At 38.8% G+C, this 22,924-nt stretch overlaps 1 long non-coding RNA gene across 1 annotated transcript in view; it reads right to left on the bottom strand.

Moving 5' to 3' along the window:
- LOC142829408 (uncharacterized) overlaps positions 1-20,665 on the bottom strand; it is a 65,160-nt gene extending 44,495 nt beyond the window's left edge. The window contains exons 1-3 of the long non-coding RNA XR_012903805.1: positions 20,568-20,665; positions 3,557-3,629; positions 3,376-3,463 (exon numbers count right to left, since the gene is read on the bottom strand). This is a non-coding gene — a long non-coding RNA (uncharacterized LOC142829408). The remainder of the gene's footprint in view (positions 1-3,375; positions 3,464-3,556; positions 3,630-20,567) is intronic.
- Between the last annotated feature and the right edge of the window lie 2,259 nt (positions 20,666-22,924).

Below are 22,924 nucleotides of genomic sequence, written 5' to 3'. Positions count from 1 at the left end.
AGACTTGTCTGTACAAACAGCACTCCAGATGCCACTGTAACATTTTGTGAAGCTACTCTTACACCAAATGGAGAGCTTCTCCTGTTGGCAAAATGGAAAGACATTCACTGGCTTCCATGTACTTTGGAACAGGTTGTTAATGCTACTCCTTATAGAAGTAAGGCACAGAAAAGGAGCAAGACACTATTGATACCAGTTACTTCTGTCTTGTTTCTAACCAGGTAAGATACCCAATGCCTAATTAATTCTTCTCAAATATATACCGAATACCAGGTTTTTTTTTAATTAAAAACAATTTTATTTTGAACAATATATATGATTTAGGACACTGCAAAGATGCCAAAGTAGGATGAAAGACAATTTGAGAAAATTTCAAGTAGTATTTTTTAGAATTGAATAGATAGCTAGGATGCCTCAATTTTGAGGTAAATTGCCTTTCACAGACCTACTTTTCCAAAAGTGTTGAACACCAACTCTCTGAAAAAATCCAGTCCTTCTAAAGTGTCCCAAATTAAGCACCATACGTTTCCAGTCAGGCTTGGCCTTCATTCATACAGTGTTTCCATCTTTTGCACAGTATTCCATTTCCAAAACGAACTGTCACACTGCAAGTTCTATTATTCTGCTGTCATTTGTTTTTATATTTGCTAAAATGTTTGTTTTTTTCACTGCTGTCTTCCAGGCACAGTGGAGATGCAACATTCAAAATAAGCTTCCTTCCTTACTAAAGTAGATTCTACATAAGAAAGATTTAATCAGCACATAGATCTGAGGAAGTGGGTCTGGCCCATGAAAGCTCATCACCTAATAAACCATCTTGTTAGTCTTTAAAGTGCTACATAGTCCTGTTTTTAATCAGCACATGTTTGCATTCTCACAGATTGTAGCAGATTCACTACTATGCAGAATGGTCTGAAGTGACAAATATAAAGAAACGTAGAAATAAAAATCCTTATGGAGTTTCAGTCTTAAAATTCTCAGCAGTACTTTAGAAAAACTCTAAAAGTACATAGTTGGTTTCTTTTGATAATATACTTAGAGAACTTGCAGAAGTATAACAGTCAAGGGTTTCTGAATGACTGTTTGCTATTGAAAGTGGCGCTATTTACTTCTATAGGTAAAAATGGGACTAAGTATTATAGCCAATTATAAATACTAGATTATCACAATCTGCAGAGAATAAGGGGCAGCGTGTGGCTACCTTGGATTAGAATGTCAATGGCAAATCTGACAGACAAAGAGAGTGTTTTAGTTCTTCTCTGGCTCCCATAGTGGATTGTTTCTCTTCTATTCCTGCTCAGCTTCACTGGGTGGGATGGGGAGCCAAGGCTGTGTCCATTTTTTGCCCCTGCATGAAAAGGGGAGTGCAGTACTCTGGAGATTAGACAGAATATTTTTGAAAATATTTGTCCTGGTCTTTATTAAATTTCTGTATGCAAACTTTATGCATAGAGATAATAAAGAACTACCCACTGACAAAGACCACTGCTATAGGGTCAGAGGAAAGATACAGGCTGCTTCCCTATCCTTTTCTTTCAGAAAGCCCTTTGCTTCTCACAGATCCCTAAATTCTGACTAGAGTGCAGAGGACTGAAAATAATGTGGCCTAAACCACTGTTCTACCATGGAAATCGACTACAGGTAGTAGGGGAAAGCACAGGTGGGAAAGTTGTTTCCCTCAATGGAGAAATCGAGTGGAGCACAAAGGTTTCTCCACCTAGCTCTCTTCTACTGCGTATTATATGAGCCTATTTAGATTTTATAAAGAGCTGAGGGTATTTTGGATAAGCACTATGTTTATGAGTAATAACCTGTATCCCTATCACTTCTGTTCACCTATGCTTGGTATTACATTACATCAAGCACAATGACGGTGAATCATGCTTACACTAGTTTGTTTTGTTCACTGAATTAATGGGACTAGTTTCTAGACATTATAGCAGGAAGTCTCATGAAAATAAATCGGTCTTGCATGCCCTTCTGAATCTGGAAAGGGCTGGGGTAGTCCTGATGTCTGTAGAAAAGGGGAGTTTTAATAATGACTAGCTATGAGAATAAGCTAGTTATTACATTACATTCCCCCTGCTACTCGTATCCAACAATAAGCAAAGTTTAAAAGCAAAGGCTTCTGGGTTTGATAGGCTTTACTAAGCCAACTGAAGAATCTCTCTGTGTGATTGATTGTTTCCTTATAGAACAGCAATAGCTATTCCAGCATTATGCCACTCCCACCCCCTCCTGCCTTCTGACTAGGAGGCTTGTATGGGAAATCTTGAATCTTTTCTAAGTTGTGCTGGGAGCATAAACAGTCTCTTATGAGCCTCAACTGAGTCTGGGGGCAAAAAGCCACTTTTTACAGCTTCTTTGAGGCAAAACAAAGAATTAATCTCTTTAATCCACTGAACTATGAGATGCTTCAATGTTTCTAACTTCTATAGAACCTCAAATGAGGCAGCTCAGTCAGATTTTCTGGGGGTGGGGGAGTGTTCTTGTCTTCCAGTTCCTTTAAATGTTGTGGCATAGCAGTGACAATAAATTTGACAGTGATGTATTTCTTCCTTGAATCTCCATGTCTTTGGAAAATTCAGTTGTGCTTCTTCTCTTTTATTACCATTTCACACTGAAAAGCCTATTGACCCCTGTATGGTTCTCTGGAACTTTGTCCAGCAAGCTACAGGCAATTCATTTTACTTTGCAATCTCAGCAATGTCTCCCTGAGTAAAAGAAAAGAACCCATACTACTTATGGTCACAGTAAAAGACAATTCCGTTTGTGCATATGAAGTATTCCCAGGCACTTCAACATGATTTAACATTTTAATGGACAATGAATGATGGATACACAATACATCAGGGGTAGGAAACCTAAGGCCCCCAGTTTGCATGGATTTAGCATTGCTAAGCCCACGCTGGTGAGAGGTGGGCTTTTTGTTTGTTTATCTCTTGTCTGCAGCCCCCAAATGATTCTCCTATGGGTCAGTGGCCCTGACCCTCCCCCCCCCAAAAAAAAGGTTCCCCATCCCTGCAATTCATGGTCTACTCTTATTCCTTGTATCTTTCAGGTTGAGACTTAACTTTTAAAAAGGTTGCTTATTTATACATCTCTTGGTAAATGAAGTTATGAAGTTCACTCCTCGCTACCCACTTAAAGTTCTGGCAGGATCATCTCTGGGAACTGAAACATTGATTCTTCTTCTTAATAATGTAAAACAATAGCAAAGAGAGCATGGTACATTTTCCTTAGTCGTATCAAATCCTACCGTACTTCATAAAGCCAAGAAATCTCTTGTAGTAACACATGGAATAATCTGGTTTGTGTGAAATGAGATTACTTAAAGATACTGTAATTTATTTAACATAAATCATGTGACTCTACCTGCAAATAAGTCACTTCCTCCCTCTTTCTCGTTCATCATAACTGTTGCTTTTAAAGCTCTGTCTGACCATATTCAGTGAAACAGAACCTGTGGAAAAGGGATATGCTTGTTTGATCTTTGTTTCCCATGAAACCCAGAAGTTTCCTTTCATATCTGAACAACAATGATGGTATAACTTACCAGTTGTTGGGATTTCCACTTCTGTACATAGATTCATATGGGGTTTAGTCTCGGAAGAGAACAAGTAACACACCTGTGGGTTATAGTTGCATCAGTTGGCAATAGGTTTTTGGACAACAAAGCATAATGGATTATTTTAGCAAGTATGAGTGAGAAGTCTGATCAACATTTTTGAATGACCAAGTTACTTTGCAGGTGTGGACTAGGGTTGGTGTAGTCCTTGATCTCAAGTTGTTAAAGCACAGCTCTCCACTTTGCTGTATCACACAGGTGTTAATTTTGTAGGATACCATTTAATTTTTTCCTGCAGTACCTCACAAAGCACACATACATGCATGAAAATAATTTACAGTTCATCTTTACAGTTCATCTTTAATTCAAAGAAAGCAAAATAATTTGAATAGAAACATGGAGTTTCTCAACTGCTGAAAATTTGGTAAGTGAACTATAGCCATTACTATATGAGCTTTACACATGGATAACCTGATTCATAAGAGGTCAAGTGGTCAACAACCATATAATAATTCAGCATAATAATTCAATGGCAGAGCTGGGAGGCTCTTATTCTGCTCTGCTAAAGGCTAAATATGATTCCTATTAAAGGCAACACATGCATTTTCATGAATAGCGAGAATTCTTTTACTTTGCTCTATTTTGTTCTTTTTTCCATTTATAAATAAAATTGAGTTAGTAACATTTTAGTTAGTTGAACTCTTGAGAGTAGAAAAAATTACTGATCTTTCTCAAAATCATTGGTATCAACTGCAAATTACTAGCAGAGTCATTGCCAGCAAAAGAAAGTAGGATGAATACAGTAGTCTTGTGTCATTAGAGTGCTATATGAAGTATAGTAGAAATGCCATCTGTGCTTGGAAAACAACCAGGAAAGAAAGTATGAGTGGCATCTCCAAAGATGGCAAAAATATGAAGAAAACTGGTTCTAAGTAGCAGAAGCCATTTAGATAATTTCAGATTTAAAAAGCAGTAGAACGAAGAACAAAACTGCAATGAGCAGGATTTTTCTCATTTTTCAGTCTTCTCCTTGGCTGTGTCTAGACTGGCAAATTTTTCCAGAAAATCAGCCGCTTTTCCGGAAAATTTGCTAGCTGTCTACACTTGCCGCTTGAATTTCCGCAAAAGTACTGACTTCCTACTGTAAGAAATCAGTGCTTTTTGAGGAAATACTATGCTGCTCCCATTCGGGCAAAAGTCCCTTTTGCGCAAAAGGGCCAGTGTAGACAGCTGAGATTTGTTTTGCACAAAAAAGCCCCGATCGCAAAAATGGCGATCGGGGCTTTTTTGCACAAAAGCACGTCTAGATTGGCCAGGGACGCTTTTCCGCAAAAAGTGCTTTTGCGGAAAAGCATCCGTGTCAATCTAGACGCTCTTTTCCGAAAATGCTTTTAACGGAAAACTTTTCTGTTAAAAGCATTTCCGGAAAACCATGCCAGTCTAGATGTAGCCCTAGTGTCTTATCTGTAATATAGAACGAGCTACATTTGTGGTGAGAATGATGCAAATTGGTGATCACCTGTAGCAGGGAGTTCCATATGACTCTTTAATGTTATTATAGGAAGTCAACACCACTAGCTAGATTTTGCCTCTACTAGTAAAAGAATAAACATTTAATATTAGCCTTAGAAGTCCCCGTAAACCAGTAAGTAAAATTGGACAATTCCAAGAAGTCCTTCAAAGCTCAGGACAAAATTATCAGATGGTTTAAATTAGTTTAAATTCATTTAAATTAAAGGGATTTGATCCTTTAATTGCAGATGGGGTGTGCTCTCTGCCACAGATCTCGTCGGGATCCCTCAATGGTGGCTCATCAGGCTGCTGTGTGTGGACCTAGACACTGAACTCCTCACACATTTTAAGTTTCCCTGCATCTTAGTAGGCTGAAGCATTTTTTTCCTCTCTCATCTTCTCTGACACTGTCATGCAGTCACATTTCTTGGATACTGACTCTTATTTTGTTACCCCTTCACAGAAACAGGGCTCTACTACTAACCTTTATAAGGAAGAATGCTGAGTCCTTAAACACCTCAACAGATTAAACCCATTACCCCTTCACAGAAACAGGGCTCTACTACTAACCTTTATAAGGAAGAATGCTGAGTCCTCAAACACCTCAACAGATTAAACCCATTGGCTGTGTCTACACTGGCATGAATTTCCGGAAATGCTTAAAACAGAATATTTTTCATTATAAGTATTTCCAGAAAAAGAGCATCTACATTGGCAGGCTGCTTTTCCGGAAAAGCCCTTTTTCCGGAAAAGCATCTGTGGCCAATGTAGACGCGCTTTCCGGAAAAGAGCCCAGATTGTCATTTTCGCGATTGGGGCTTTTTTCCGGAAAAGACTACTGGGCTGTCTACATTGGCCCTTTTCCAGAACAGTGTTCCAGAATAAGGACTTATGCTCGAGCGGGAGCAGAATAGTTTTTCTGGAATAGCGGCTGATTTTGTACAGTAGAGCATCGTTGCTTTTCCGGAAATTCAAGGGCCAGTGTAGACAGCTCGCAACTTATTCTGGAAAAGTGGCTGATTTTCCGGAATAAGTGGCCCAGTGTAGACACAGCCATTGTGTCCCAGAATGTCACTCAGAAGGACTGAGACTTCTGGTTTACCACATGGACTCTTAGCAAGGTAAGTATTGTATATAACACATGCAGACACTTTTCATATAATTTTACATAGTGTTGTTCTTTACTTAATCACACAAGAATATATATTGCCCTATCTGTCTCCTTCACCTCTCTTGACCAAACTTCCTCCCCTGGAGTCCTTTGATTACTCTTTGCTTTGGTAAGCCATCTCTTTCTCTTGCTTTAGCAGCTTTCCAGTTTTCTTCTCTGTGCAACCAGAGAGGGGGACACAGTACTGCAGTACTGTCTCCCTACTGGACCAAACTCATTGTCCAAATGAACTTATCTATGAATTGGTTGTTGAGTGATCCTCGTGTAGCATGTAATAAGGCATATACCTGTCCTCAATGGTGAATTCCACATTTATATAGTGCATTTATATACTTCATTCATTGGCACAGCAATTTTTATGAGGTGACAATTCATGAAAATATACTGTTAAGCTCTCTATAAAACCTACAAATTTATCTAGGGTTAGTGGCAGATTTAGAATTAGAGAGGCCCTTTGCTCAATTTCATTCTTGATCAGCCCCTCAGGACCAAGCCATGAAAAAGAATATACTCTCTTATCCTCTGCCACCCAATTTTCATTCTTTTTTCTTCATCCTCTAACTATTGTAACATGCTTTGGATAAGAGTGCTTTATAATAAAAATAGACAATTCATAATGAGTAAGATTTTGTAAAGAGGCACTTTCATCAAATGTTTGGACTGATTGTATTTCACAAATAACTTTTCACTTTTTTCAATACAGAACAAGAATATTCAATAGAAGCATTGTGACAGATATTGTAAAAATATTTTCAAAATGGTTACATTTTGAAAGGTTACCTGCAAACCATCACATACAAGTATATATAATAACAAATGGTGATCTCAGAAGCACAGTCCTCATCATTTTCAATAAAATGAATGAAACATTTCACTTTGTCTTCAGAAAGATTTGTGTCTATGTCCTCTTGGTGGAATTCACTTAATTTCTTACTGTCGTGGCTTTCAGAATTTTCGTCCATACTTCTATCGAAAAACATGCAGAAAGAGCAAGAGGCACAGAACTATGGATGCTATGTACATCAATTGTTCTATTATTTTCTTCAGCATGACATACAGGAGGGGCAATCAAAATCAATCTGACACAATAACATGCACGAGAACTGTCTCTAGATAGATAAACAATTGATCAAAATCACATTCTGTTTTCTCTTGTTGGGACCAAATCCTGTTCCCATTGATATCAAAAGAAGTGTTGCTATTGTGTTCAAGGGGAACAGCCTTTGACAGTTGGAGAGGAAAGAGAAAAGCCACTGGAGCAAAAGCTATATTGCTTATACGACAGGTATCAAAGGCTTCTGAGAATATGAAAAAGTCAGCAGACCTCTGATCTTTGATCATTGCAAGGGAGGAATCAGAAATCAATGAGGCTAGTAGAGTCTCTGTACCATATCCAACTAATTCCACCGTAGCCCACTGCCCACCTCACTCTGCTCCCACTGCTATTTGGGGCTCATTTCCTGCACCCCCATAACGCACTCTGCCCCTTCCCTCTGTGAGCCCAGTGGGAAGTCAGTCTCACCCTGACCTAGGCCTATGTAGTAGTGAAGCCTGAAGTTGATCCCTTGAGCATCTGTGCTTGCTGCAGCAGGAGTACAATTTCCACCACTGCCACCCTTGAAATGCTAGAAGTAAGCAGAAAATAAGGGGTGGCTCCTTAGGAAGGCACTGAGTCACGGATCAAGAGGAACCAGGACACTACCACCAGGGCTGGGGGAGTTCAGAAAGTGGCTGCACTGGGGGAGTTTAGAAAGGGGCTGCCCCTGACCAGGTTGAACTGCCTCAAGCTCTTCCGCTCCCCTTCCCCCACCCCCAGCTCCAGCCAGTCCCTCCCTGGTGGGCTCTTTTTTCTGGAGTCCTCAAGCATCTCTGACCTGCCCCCTTCCCTTTCTATGTGAGGAAAAGTCCATTAGGTCAAGTGTAGACAAGGCAGGTATTTTCTGGGTCTATTGTGAGCTAAATGTTCTTTAATGGGCCATTCCATTTCACTGTTGACTTGTCCCTTGCCTTCATGCGCTAGCTAAATACCTTTTGGGTGTTATTACAAGAGCAAACATAAACTTACAGGAACAAAACTGGGAAACAAAGCATTAGGTTTTTTTGCTGCTCTAGTGTGGGGCCTCCAGTTGTTGGGGACCCTGTGCCACAACACCACTTCTGCTAGAGGGACTGGGTATCTGAGTACTGAAGACCAGGATCTTGCTGTGATATTTTCAGTTAAAGTCTGTGGTTTGGGGGAGTGGCCTGGATGCTGTGTCTTGCAATAGGCTAGTGTGTCTGACTCAGTCCCCTCCTCCACCCAGGGTACTGCAGGCTGAAGCTGTCAGAGAAAAGAGGCTCATTATGGTCTCAGCACATCAGCTGACTGTCCCAAATGTGCACCCTGGCCCATCACACACATGTTAAAGGCTTATCTCTGTTGAATAACTTTTTTATGTCTCTATAACAGATGGGCTGTGTCTAGACTGGCAAGTTTTTCTGGAAAATCAGCAGCTTTTCCGGAAAAACTTGCCGGCTGTCTACACTGGCCGCTTGAATTTCTGGAAAAGCACTGATAAGCTCATGTAAAATTGTCAGTGCTTTTCCGGAAATACTATGCTGCTCCCATTCAGGCAAAAGTCGTTTTCCGAAAGACTTTTGCGCAAAAGGGCCAGTGTAGACAGCACAGTACTATTTTCCGCAAAAAAGCCTCGATTGCAAAAATGGCGATCGGAGCTTTTTTGCGGAAAAGCGCATCTAGATTGGCCACAGACACTTTTCTACAAAAAGTGCTTTTCCGGAAAAGCGTCCTGCCAATCTAGATGCGCTTTTCCAAAAACTTTTCCGTTAAAAGCATTTCCAGAAAATCATGCCAGTGTAGACGTAGCCATGGTGTCCATACAGGTACTGGTACTGAGTCCTGTATGTATTCATTCTTAAGGTATGAAGATGAAAAATAAAATCAGTATACTCTATGATGTAACCTCTAATTAAAAGCATTTTCACACTATTGTTTTGATCTCCTGCCCTTATTGAATATAATATTTAAATAAATACCAGATAATTAAGTATTTTATTGTTTTGTTCACAAACATGTACATTTTCTCCTAAGAAATGCAGTATTTTATATATTCTACAAAACATTTGTGTTTCCCCTTAAGAAAGCTATTGATTCTATAATCAGATTTCTCACTAAAATGTTCCTTCTTAGATGTTATTTAAAATGATTCTCACACAGAAATCTGGCTCAAGGGAGAATGTCCTTCAGGAGGCTTAAAGGACAAATTTAGGATTTTTTTTTTCTAATGGTATGACTCAAGTGACTAAAGTTAAGATTATGAATATATATGGCTGTGGCTTTACACCTAAAATAGCCTGTTAAATGATCTGCTCTCATTGGCATCTTACCTTTCAACTCAGAGATCTAATATGAATGAAATGTTGAATAAACTTATGCTCCAAGGGCACATTACAAATGCAAATATAGCCTTTGTGATCTCTTACTAAATTAGGAAGATTAAAATGAATATAACGGAATGTATGACATAGATTTTGTTTTTTATAAAAAGGACTGCGTCAATATTAATATGAAAGTGTTATCCTTAGGATGGGATTTAATTTATTCAGCACATTTTGTAAGATTAATTTAGTTTCAATTTTCTGGTGCAAATACTTAAGATTTTGAAATAAAAATGTGCATTACAGGAATATTCCACAATATTCTCTTAAAATTTCTATTTTGGTGAAACCTTGCTTATTCTTTCTTCTAAAATATCAGTGTAAAGGGAAAACAAAAAGGGGAAAAACAGAATCAAAGGAAATTTATCTAAAAATTGCAAAAAAAAGTATTTGTTGGAATTATTTTCAGCAGTTGCTCTGCTTTATATGGATTTCAAGCAGAGCAGTTGAAAATTGCAATATCTACAGGGCAAATTATGACATTTTATTGTCTTTTACAAGTCCCCTACCCCATGCTAAAGTGAAGCACTGAAATATGTAGCATAAAACATTGAATGTTAGATGTTAATCTTAGTCTGCACCTGGCTGCTCATGTCATTGACGGGTAGTGCCTTCTCTCCGGCTGACCTGTTTCCTGAACATTAGAACCAAGCATTTTAACTCAAACACTGATGGAATTGTGCAGTTTACTAGACATATTTATGAAGTCCTATCTTAGACATAATGAAAACTTCTTCTAGATGAAGATACAGTACTAGCCTGAGCAGTCAAAAATTAACAGAATGCAGAAAAATCACTTTCTATCATCTAAGGGGTGTGTGTGTGTGAGAGAGAGAGAGAGAGAGAGAGAGAGAGAGAGAGCGTGCTCTAAAGTTAAGGATGTCCATTCAACAGTACTATCCCAAAGCTTGCTGAAGAAAATTCTTTCTTATTACTGTAATAATGAAATCCTAAATAGTGATAGAACTAACATGTTGTCGTGCCTTGGTGTTATTCCTGTGAGGTTTCTGTGACATCGCTGCATATAATTTTAACTCTGAGCAGTCAATCACCTTCTGATTTTCCATCTGTTTCTCTGCAATTGCAATGAAACTAATGTCTCTATGTATGCAAAGGTGAAATTAAATGTTTTAAATCCTTCTATTCAGCCTCTGTTCATTTGCATATATATATTTGTGTATGTAGCTTTAGGTATTTATTAATTTATAGTTTGTATAATTAAAAATAAAATTTCACCTCGTTTGTGATCATAAGTAGAGAAACCTGAAGTGTGCTTCTATGAAAATATGCTTTCTTTAGACAATGAGAGCTTGTTCACAGTCAGAACAATCTGGCAGCCAATGCTCTCTACAAGTTGCACATTTAATTAGAGTGAGAAACTCATTAGGATATCCGGGAATATTAAGATGATAGTATTATTCTGAATAACTATGTACACAATCTAGTGCAGCAGATGGCTGAGACTGCTGACACCTGTCCTGGTTACACCATCTTGCTGCTTGATACAAAAAATCAGTAGCACAATAGTAAGGCAAAATCATAAGAGGATATTGTAATAAAATACCAATCAACTTTTCATTTTTGTTTCTGGGTATCAGTTTTATAAAGTTTTTTTTTAAATACTGCATTTGAAATATTAGCTGACATATTTTTAAACATGAACCCATTTGAGAATTAAAACCCCCCACAATGGTCTACTTTCTGTTTAAGAACATTGCCAGAATTTTTTTTTTTTTGAAGGAAAGGGAATGAGGAGGAACTTACAATAATTTATCCATGTCTCACAGGATATTCTGAGTGCATAGAGAGGACAAGGGATATTATCTGCTTCTCATCCACAGCCTCGCCCTATTAAAATCACACAGAATACCTCTAGTGATTTGGGGATCTGCAGCTACAAGAGCCAAAGGGACACTCATAAGTAAAACTATGCAAAAGTTAAAGTGAGTTCAAAAGAGCCCTTCCCTCATTGTGTAACCCAATGATGCTGGTGAGCTCACTCTACTGTAATCCAGAAAATGATGAAGCATCCCAACCTTAAAGCAAACTAACCATCCAGCACCTTAGGAAATTCCATAGGGGAAAAAAAATTACAAGACTATTAACCTTAGAGAAAAGAGTGACATTCTCAAAACTTCAAAAATGCAGAAAGTTTCTCTCTACATTGTAAGCTGAAAGGGAGAGTACCTGGGAGAAGAGATGTGATGTAAATAGGGGAAGAGATGTTCCACGAGGAGTAACAGTAGTTCGAATTAGAGAGCCTAATTCGAATTACCTACTCTGTGCCGCATGTAGCCGCGGGCACGGAGTCCGCACTAAGGGCGGCGCCTGGCAAGATGCAAATGAAGCCCGGAATATTTAAATCCGGGCTTCATTTGCAACTTCGAATGCCTACATTAGCCACCCTAGTTTTAACTAGGGTGGCAGTGTAGATATACCCTAAGTTATTGGAGTATTTTTGCATCCATGTAATATTTTCTTTGCCTATGTGGGTATAACCTGTAGACAGCATTCTACATCTAAGAAAGAATTAGTAAGAGAGAGTAAGGAAGAAAAAGATTTTAGTTTTACTATGCTCAGCTTCTCAGAAGAACTGCTTCACAAAGCTCCGAGACCTACTTATTCATTCAGATAAGCAAAATTTATAGCCCTCTCTTCAGTAGTTTCATCTGATTATTAAAAAAATTTCAATTCCTTTTGTTTGTTTTCTTAATTCTATGTAATGGAGAAGTCATGATTTATAATTTGTTTGATAAGAATGTATCGAGACTCCACACAGTTTCTTTCCCAGGCCCTTACCTAGTATCACACAGTATATCCTATTTATTAAACATCCTGAAATTCTGCTTTTCAAAAAGACTAAGGCAAAGCTAATCTCTGACTTCAGAAGTACATTTTTATCATCAATTTGCTCATTAGCGAGAGAAGGATTAGAGAACAAGAATACTATTGTCTAGGAGAAGTTGGTTTACAAGAGCCACCCTCCTGAGATCATGGTCTTTGCCTAATTAAAGTATGATGTACATGTTAGCTTTCAAATATAGATTCAAGTAATTTTACCATAGGTTTGCTCAATCACCTCAGTGAGGATGGTGCTGATAGCTTGGTTGGAAGGTTAAGTGCACATTTTAATATGGCCTTGCTTTCTTTTCTTTTTTGATACAAGCTCGGGTGCACTCCAGTGATCAATGAATAAAATTAATTTCTTGTAGTTCTTGGCAGAAATGTGCCTCATCAGCACTCAGTTTTTGTGCCATAACCCCTTAAGGACAGAGTATGCCAACCAACTTAAGCTGACAGATTTGCTGTTAGTGGCAGCCAGTAAAATATCAGCATGCCTTGTGAATGTCCACACACTTTCTAGATGATGCTATGCAGTTTCAGAATAGTCTTAATGCATATAGTTGTTAGCTATTGTCCAATAGAATGTTACTTTCACACTGTCCGTTGCTTCAGTGTGAACACAGCTGAATGCAATGTTGTCCTTCCTATGACTTAAGGAATGTTAGTCATGTGAGTATTAGTCACATGACCATGAATGATCCCTTGTACTGTATTAACTTGTTACACTAAACAGTCTATGCTACCTTATGCTTGGTGTAAGCTCAAAAACTTGTCTCTCTCACCAGCAGAAGCTGATCTAATAAAAGATATTTTCACCCACTAATCCATAGGTCAGTGATTAGATATACCTGATAGTAATGAATAACCTTACCATTATCAATTGTTTCTTCCTAAGAAGAAAGACATGTTCACTGTCATATTAATCAGTGAAACTGCCTTTGTGCTGGAGAATAGTTCCATGGATATGTGAAAGCTGATACATTTTCAACCACGAGAATTGATGTAATATAGCGTACAGCACAGAATACAAGAGCTGAAAATGCTGATAGATTTCTTCTTATAATCTTCACGTTAAAAAAGCAACTGGAAATGCCTAATTCAAGTGGCTTAGAAATGAGATTTGAATTACTCTTGCTATATTAGTTTTAATTCTCCATTACTGCACTATCAATTTATTATAAGCCAATAGCGATTATCCACTCAATTAGTTTGGTGAGCTATATGCAATGCTAATCTTGCAACTCAGTTTGCATGGTATTAAGAAGCTGAAACATACTCTTTATCTATTTCTATTTTTAAGACAGGATAACCTATTATATATATTAAAACTTCACACAAAAAATTAGTTTACCAAATGAAATATGCTAAATCTGTTACCCATGGATATTCTTTTAAATAGAATGAGAGAATTAAAGTAGTCTGAGGTCATGTGTTCTGTTCAGTTCTCATTTTCAAAATAATTGTGCTCCTTTTTAATATGAAAACCAAAAAACCTGAGCTTGAAATATCCCAAAATGACTCATCTGAATACATTATAGTACCCCAAAAAGGCAAAGTTTGACAAATAATGAGTGTGAATATAATGGTAATTTCTTGGAAATTGATTCAAAGTCCATTTTTCTTTTGTTATATCTCTCTCCTAGTCTTTCCCTCCCCCCCAACTCTATCTTCACTCTTTGTTCCATGGTCTCTTTTCCCCCCATTTCTTCAGTTCAAATCTCACTGCACATCTGTCTAGTAGTTTTCCATGGATTTCCCATAAATTAGTTGTGTCGTGTTTTGATCAGCCATACACTAAAAATTTAAGTTACACAGATTTAGCTTATGATCATTTTTCAATGCTAGAAATTTTGAAAATATAACAGGAGTCACCCTCCCTAAAGAGCCTTGAAAATAATTTATTTCAATAAATGAATTTTGAATCTATTTATTCCAATTGTATTAGACTTTTCCTAGCATGCAACATTTTATGCAACATTTGCAGAAAAGTTGAAATTAATGAACAACATTCAAATATCTGAAGAGACAAAATGAATATTCAATTTTTTTTTGTCGAAGTACTTTGGTGTAGATGTAGTATTACTTTAGGCATTTGTAATAACAAAATAACACAAAAACAGAGCAGATAAGGAAGAACAGAACTTCCATAAATATTTATAACTTGATTATAAGTGGTCCACAATCTGACAGCTGAAATGTGTTGCACTGATGGATTTCTTCCATTTCTTTATCAATTTGATTTTTAAAAAGTCTTGTTTTTGCAGGGTTTTGAGCCTAGTGATACTAAACAGTTCATTCCAAAATAAAGAATGGCAGATGAATGAATTACTTTCTTTGGTGCAGAATGTTCTTACTTCATTTCTTGGTGGAAGATTATTGCTATTATGCCTACCTGCATGCTGTTGCCTTTATTATTGTTGTGGAAAGAATTTTCTAGTTGGTCACCACTAAGGAGTGAAATTAATGATCCCAGGATTTTTTATTTTATTTTGCTGGAAGTCCCCTGAAACTCTTCTAATACAAATATAAGTAAAGAAAGTTGCCTGAGATCTTTTTTTGGTTTTTGGTTTTTGCTTTTTGTTTTTTGAGCTACAGAGCACTATATGGGAAAGAAATTACCCATAAGCAAAAAGAGTTTGAAAATAAATGGTGAGAGAAGGTCACGGAGTGCAGTACAAATGCATGGAAGTATATAAGGACTTTTGGGCTTGGTCTACTCTTGAGGGGAAGGTTGACCTAAGATACCTTAACTGCATAGCTGGAGTTGATATATCTTAAATTCCTGTCCACACATCGGGAGGTCGATGAGAGTAAACATTCCCGGCAGCTTTCCTTACTCTTCACAAGGAGCAGGAGTACCAGCACCAACAGAGTGGCCTCTGAGATTGATTTAGTGCATTTTCATTAGGCCCACTAAAATCAAACCCCAGCAGATTGACCGTGGCACCATCTATCTTCTCGGTAGTGTAGATGTGCCGTTGATGACTAAGTAATTGAAAAAAAAACCCTGAACAACAAAAACAGAAAGCCGACAAAAGCCGACTCCTTTTAGCTGTCTTTTAACTACATTGTTATGGATAGGGCTCTACCAAATTCTCAGCCTTGCTGAACTGTGAAATCTGACCTTTTTTGTACTTTTACCCTAATTATACAGATTTTACAGGGGAGGCTAGTATTTCTCAAATTGAGGGTGCTGACCCAAAAGGAAACTGCAGGGGAATCACAGGATTATTTTAGGAGGGTCACAGTATTGCCATGCTGCCTTCAAAGCTGATCAGGGGAAGAGGGGCCAGAGAGTAATGGTTGTAATTTAGGCCGGGTGCCCAGCTTTGAAGGCAATACCCCACCAGGAGCAGTGCAGAAGTAAGGGTGACAATACCATACCCATATCACCGTTACTTCTATACTGCTGCTTTTAGAGCTTGGTGGCCAGGGAGTGGTGGCTGCTAACAGCCCACCTCTAAAGGCAGCAATGCAAAAGTAAAAATGTCACTTCACAGATGTAAGGGTAACAATGCTACAATCCCCATTCAATAACCTTGCAACCTCTGCATGACTCTTTTTTAGGTGAGGATCCCTACAATCACAACACTATGAAATTTCAGGTTTAAATATCTGAAATCATGTAATTCACCATTTTTTAAATACAGTACTATGTCCTATTTAAAAATACTACAAGACTTTTTTTGCCAGATATAAGTCAAACTTCAGAGACTTTTACATGCTTTGCTATGTATATTTTTTACTGAAATAAATGTTAAAGAGGTGTTAAAGACTGCATTTTCCAGTCCACAATGGCCACTTTAAGCCATTCAAGCAATATCAAATTGCAGTAAGTGGCCAACAGAAAACTCTCTAGCGGTAGAGGCCTTATTAACAGGTACTTCAAATCCCATACCCCTAACACAGTCCCATATTCACCTGAAGCAGGGTATTCCAGAGCTGAGGGCAACAAGAAGTGGGGAAGGGCATGGCAGAGCCCACTCCTCTATGTAAAATATGTGACATTTATAATACATATTGTACATGGTATATACATGACATGTGTTTTTATTCTAGATTACTAGACTGTTGAACTAATCCTGAATCTTTTAAAAGGTTGTCAAGTTGACAACAGATAACGTGTGGGGTAGCATATGTGTTAGTTTTCAGAAGATTGCTGGTTTGAATCTGCCAGCTTACAGCACCCATAAACATGATTTAGCAAAAGGAAGTTGTGTTTGCACTTAGCATGAATTGAAGAAGCTAGGAGTGGGTTTGGGCCCTCTCCTTGGACTTTTGGTCACTGTACCCACTATTCACTTGTATAGATGGCCACAGATGCCAGGTTTCTAAAATTTTTGGTGAGAACAAGGAGTCAGGGAGCAGAAAGAAGCAAAACAAGGGCAGTGAATGTCAAGCCTTGGGATTCATTGAGTGCCATCACCTGAATGTATATCATTGTGCTTATGTCTGCTGACAAGGTGAGGGAGAGCAAAGAGGAGCAGCTACAGCTGAAATGGCGGTGGTTGGAGCCCTGGGCCCTTTAAATCACCACTGGAGCCCTAGTGGTGAAGGACTTGCAGGGGGAGGCTATTTTCCTGCCCCTTCTGCCCAAGTCCACACCCTTCCAGGGGACCAGATCCACCCCTACCTGCTTGCCGAGGGCCTGGAAAAGTCTAATAGCCACCCTGATTGTGCTGGCTAGTGCTACTGGGTAAACAGAGGAAGGGAAGATTGCAATAACAGAAAGAAGGGGTAATCTGACCAGCTGGATATACAGAGAACTGGACCAATCTAGGAGCAGTCTACCTGGGAACTTCCCTATAATTACTGCAGCCTTCTAAGAACACAAGACACAGAGTTTGGCAGCTTTCCCAGGGACTGGGGAAGAGGAAAGAGATGCCTGAAGCCACCCTCTCCTGCTCACTGCCCCCTGGAAGGGACAGTCTCATTAGGGGATGCAGAAGAAGGAGATTATGGGTATCCTCACAATGTGTCCACATTCTGAAGTCTGGCTTCCAAAAGGAAAGGTCCAGTGTCTTGCTTTAAACAAAAACATAATTTGGGGGCTTTCCTAAAGTGTTTTACTTCACCAGAAAGTGAGGTAATGCACTTGATTGGAATCTGATTTCTAAAGTTCGCTTATGTATTGGGATTTAATCGGTTCATATAGACTCTGCTGGTGAGCTTTAACAAGGGTTTTTTTTTAAAAAAAACAAAAAAACCAATGCTACATTAAAGTGAACAAGGGAACTGTGAGTGTGTACCAATTAACACATGCTAGTGTTCTTTACAAATCACACCTCATAGAGAGCATTACCCTACAATATAGTCAAGCCTTTAAATTTACATTTAATGCCAAGGAAAGATTTCACCAGGGAATAACTTCTAAAATATATCTTTTCCATTGAACATGGGGCATAGCCTGAATTTATCGACCTAGTGTTGCTAAAAATTTAAAACATATAGGGGTTTTGACACTTTATTCAATGTTTTCTCTTCGCATTTTTTAGGTTCAGTAAAATATCCTAAATTATACTCTCTATGCATTAGTTTACTAATGGCAGTGCCCAAGTCGTCATCAGTGTACATCAATTTGTACATAGATTTTTCCAGTTAGAAAACCACTGACTTAGCAATACAACAATTAAGTACTAGGGAAATCATTAATCAAACAGTTGAAGCAACATCAAATTTGGACTCTGCATTAGATCATTACATTCTTTCCCTATTCCTTTTCCACAATACCTATTTTTGGATCTAGCATTACCAACCCCTGCCAGAACTGAAAAACAAATGCAGCTGACAGGGATACATTTATCAGGTAATGTATTTTGAACCACAGTAAATTACATGGTTCATTTACTGTGTATTTACTTGTTAAATGATTCAGTCCAAAATCCTTTCACATTTTAATTTTTAGCACTGTGGTTCTTTTGATGCATTATACATTTTGTTTTCACAGAGTATTCAAACCACATGATATGGCTAAACACTTGACTATAAGTTATTTTGCATGGCTCCAATATATTATATATGCATATTTTAAATGCAGCGCACACATTTAGATGTTATTCATAAATTAGATGAACTCAAACATTGTATTTGTTTTAGAGCACTAATGAGCAGGTTTGGGAATACTCATTTGTAGCTATTTTATAAATATATGTATTTAAGTAGGGTTTACCACATTTTAATTCCTGGGTAATACCAAAATCTCTGAGTCCACAAGCCAATTTCTCAGATACATTAATTCTGATGTAACTTGCACCTCCTTTTATTCTCCTAATATGTACATTATGCCAACTCATACTTCCTTTACTTCTTTGGGATAACATAACCTTTTGAAAGGACAGGCAGAATCTGGCCCCATGCTTGCAATTCATACATTCTCTGCTCAGTCTGGAATGCCACTCACCTGACAAGATAAATTAAGTACCTAGTCACAGTACCTTGTACTTTAAGCATACATACTATAAAATGTCTCTTTTTTCAGTTTTTAGTTACTTCGTTGCTTAGTGTATTAAGTTCTCACCATTGTGCTTTTGCACAAAGTAAATAAGACATAGCACATTAATGGCTCATGAACAGACATCCTGGATAACACCTTGCTCAGATAAACAAACGTGCATAGTTCAGTCTTCCATATGAGCACAACTTGAGATCAAAGCGGGTTTAGTAGCACTTCCCTGACTGAGAAAGGAAGAGCATGAGTGGGGAGTGAAGTTTCCCCAGGGCTGGTGTTAGCCGATGGCTCATCCCTTCCAGTTAAGTCCATGCTCTCACTTGTTTCTTTCTCTCCCCTCCCTCCCACTGCCCTGTGGACAGGGGTGGGGCTGAGAGTTTGGTCATGACCGTGAAGGAGAGCTGAGAGTCTGGAGTACCTTGTCAAGGGAGCTGCTACAGCAGCTGGGCTGCAGGTCCCTCCCCAATTCCACTCCTTCCCTTGTGCCTCACCACTATTATGCCATGGCCCTGCCCTGTTTCTGCCCCCACCCTGCCTCTTCCCCCCAAGATCCTCCTACTCCCTCCTTTATGGCTCTTCACCCCTTCACATCCTGCAGCTCCAAGACCAGAAAAGCTTTGCAGCTGTAGCAGAGAGCAAGAGCTCTCCTGGCCCAGAGCTATAGTGGGCAAAGATTTTCCTGGAGTGTGGGAGGCAAACCAGCCAGCGTCCCTGAGCATGGGCCCATGAGTGTGTGCGGTAATCCACCACTGACCCACACTCCCCAACAACACAATGTTTGTGGAGTATTAGCCTCACCCCAGCCTCCATTATATGCTGCCCATGAGGAAGAGAGATGAATGTGTATCATATGGGAACAGGAACTGTTCAACACTTTAATTTTTTACAAAGACATGGAGAGAGGTGGAGAGAGAGGAAAAAGGGAAAAGACAGATTGACATTTCACATTTATTTTAGTAATAGAAGATGTGTGCAACTGAAAGCCCAAAAAAGCAACTTTGTACAAAGCATCCATGTGATCCACATGATCCAAGCCAAAGCACTGAGTTGCATTTACAGGCAGTTTTGATTCTATTCCTCATTTATCTGCTCAACACCCTGCTAAATGCTCACCAAACACCTCTAAAAATTCAAGCTATGGTACTTTTGAAAATGGCACAAAAATTTAGCTGCATGTTAAAGGCAGGTTTGAGTATCCATTTTATCCAAAATGAGAGACAAAGATAGATCAGCGCAGTTGGCAGAAACAAATAGATTTTACCCTGACTGCAAAATAGACCTCTACTGAAGATCCCAGCAAGGGCACTATGGATAAGCAAACTGCAGAAAAGTTAGCCTGCCACCTCACTATGTTAAAGAAAATAAACTTGAATATAGCCTAGTTCCTCTACATTCTTCTTTAGATAGATATAATGCCAAAAACAGACAAGTCAGATGATACCTAAAGTGAAATGGAACAAAATCTCTCTCTGAAGATTTTATGCTGAAATTAAAAATCTGGGGGGAGGGGGGGAGGAGGGGGAAATCCTAGAAGAAGGTGTTGATAATCTGGAAAACAGAGTCAGATGAAAGACCAACTGACTTACCTCATGGCACATTGCTCCCAAAATACTTTGAAGATTGACTGTTAAACTCACTATCCTTGCAGAAAGTGGGATCTGAAGTTTTACTATGGACAGAGCACCGGGGCTTCATGTTCCATCAGTAAAGATGCAGGCCACCTGTGTCCATTAGGCCACATAATTATCAGAACAAACCAAGTAAGCTAACCAAGCAAAGAGAAGCACTTTATGCTATCAAAACAAATATATGATAATTCAGGATATTTCATTCATTGCAAATAAGCAATACTCAATCCAGATGGGATCAGTCTTAGGTCTGGCATTCAGGAGTCTTGGCTTCTGTTCCCAGTTTAGTCACTAACTCGCTAATACAAAACCTAGTATAAAAATTGATTTCAATTTAAGATTATTAATTTAATTTATAATATTGTGATCTCTGTGGACAGAAGAAGAAGCAGAAATTCATGAATAAGAAGCAACCCATATTGATTAAGTTTAAAAAGAAAATTATACAAAGATTTCCAATTTAAATGGTCAATGTGTGTATTTAAATATTTAGCCAGAAATTCCTACTAGACTATCTATGCTATAATGTCAAAACCTCTCCCTTTCATTGTGGTGAATTCCCATTATTAAAGTGAACATCCTCCCCAAACTTTTATATTCCTTTTTTCTATTACCCATTTATTTTGTGTGCTGACATAAGAAATTGCTTGATAAAACAATTAAGAAATATCTATGGAATAATAAAAAACCTAGAATAAACCTGTTAAAAATCCAATTATGAAAGGAAAACTGAAGCGTAGCCTTTCCAAATTGTAAACTATATATTATGGAAGGTCACTGCAAACTATATGTGAATTTTAACACAACACTATGCAATCTCAACCAGGTCCAACTGGGCAGCCAAGGAACATATAACTATTTTCATATCAATATTCTGTATAATACCATTGTTATGGCTGGGGGTCTCAATCAGGAGGACACCAGTGTTTCTAGTGGGCTTCAGCATGTTGCAAAATGAGATGGGGAAATACAGAAAACACTGTGTTAGATTAAATCTGGCCTGGAATAAACCACTAAAAATCGACCATAAAATCTGAAAGTTTTGGTTATAGTTTGTTAAATGGGCACCAATTCAACAAATAACTTATGCATATAATCAACTTTCAGAACATGAACATTTCCATTAACTTCAATAAGTCTATGCACATGATTAAAATTAAAGAGGTGCTTGAACATTCTGCTGGATCAGAGCTATACACCTGTTTTCATGTATAGCTATTGAGAATGAATATTACCCTCAATGGATGGTCAAAGGAACCAGTAACATTTCAGACTGCACCAAGGGTACCCACTTCCTCTCATTCAAACAACTGAAGCGGGATGGGGAACCTCAGGCCAGGGGGCCGGATGCAGCCCCTGGCTTTTCTGGATCTGGCCCCTGAGGCTCAGGGCCCCCGTGCTGACACTCCAGCTCCTCTGCTATCCCACAAAATCTAGGCTACTCCCACTAGGCTCTGGTGTGCAAGGGGAATGTGGGGAGTGTTGGGGCACCATGCCAATGAGGTGGGTTTTTTGTTTTTTGCTTCTCACCTGTGTATGGCCTGCCACTGATTTTCTGTGGGTTAATGGCCTCCGATCCAGAAAAGGTTCCCCACCCCTGACTTACATTATATATCTATAACATATATATTCTATTTCCATCTCTGCAACACGCCCTGCAAAGTTCTTTCCAGTTCCACACTTTCTCAGAAATCAGAAGTCACAATAATCCCAAACAATTCCTCACTAAGTTCTGTTCAAGCTTGTGATCTGTAGTTGATGAAAAGGACAGCACAATTCCACCAGCCTGGAACATTTACAGGATGAAATATTTGCCAATATTTTGCATCAAGTGTACTACTTGCCTGAATTAACTAACAGCCTCTGATCAGAAGAGCCTTTATGCTGTTGAAAGTATCTTTTACCAAACCCCACATGCTTTCATTGCTAGGGAGATACTGTACCCTATTATTAATAACTAGACAATTAGCCCATCATAAGATGGGATTTTCAGGTCTCTACTCCACGTCGGTCTTCTCTCCTGGGCCTCTGGTTTCTCCTTTCGTCTTTCTCTCTCTCCTCCTCCTCCTGCCTCTCCCTGGGTATGTCTACACTACCCCGCTAGTTCGAACTAGCGGGGGTAATGTAGTCATCCGCAGTTGCAAATGAAGTCCGGGATTTGAATTTCCCGGGCTTCATTTGCATGAAGCCGTCCGGCGTCATTTTTAAATGCCGGCTAGTTCGAACCCCGTGCCGCGCAGCTACACGCGGCTACATGTGGCACGGAGTAGCTAGTTCGGATTAGGCTTCTAATCCGAACTAGCTGTACTCGTTCC

Source organism: Pelodiscus sinensis, chromosome 5 (genome assembly GCF_049634645.1).
Source record: "Pelodiscus sinensis isolate JC-2024 chromosome 5, ASM4963464v1, whole genome shotgun sequence".
NCBI lineage: Eukaryota > Metazoa > Chordata > Testudines > Trionychidae > Pelodiscus > Pelodiscus sinensis.
Note: the sequence above shows the minus strand (reverse complement) of the source record. Positions and strands in the feature narration are given on the sequence as shown.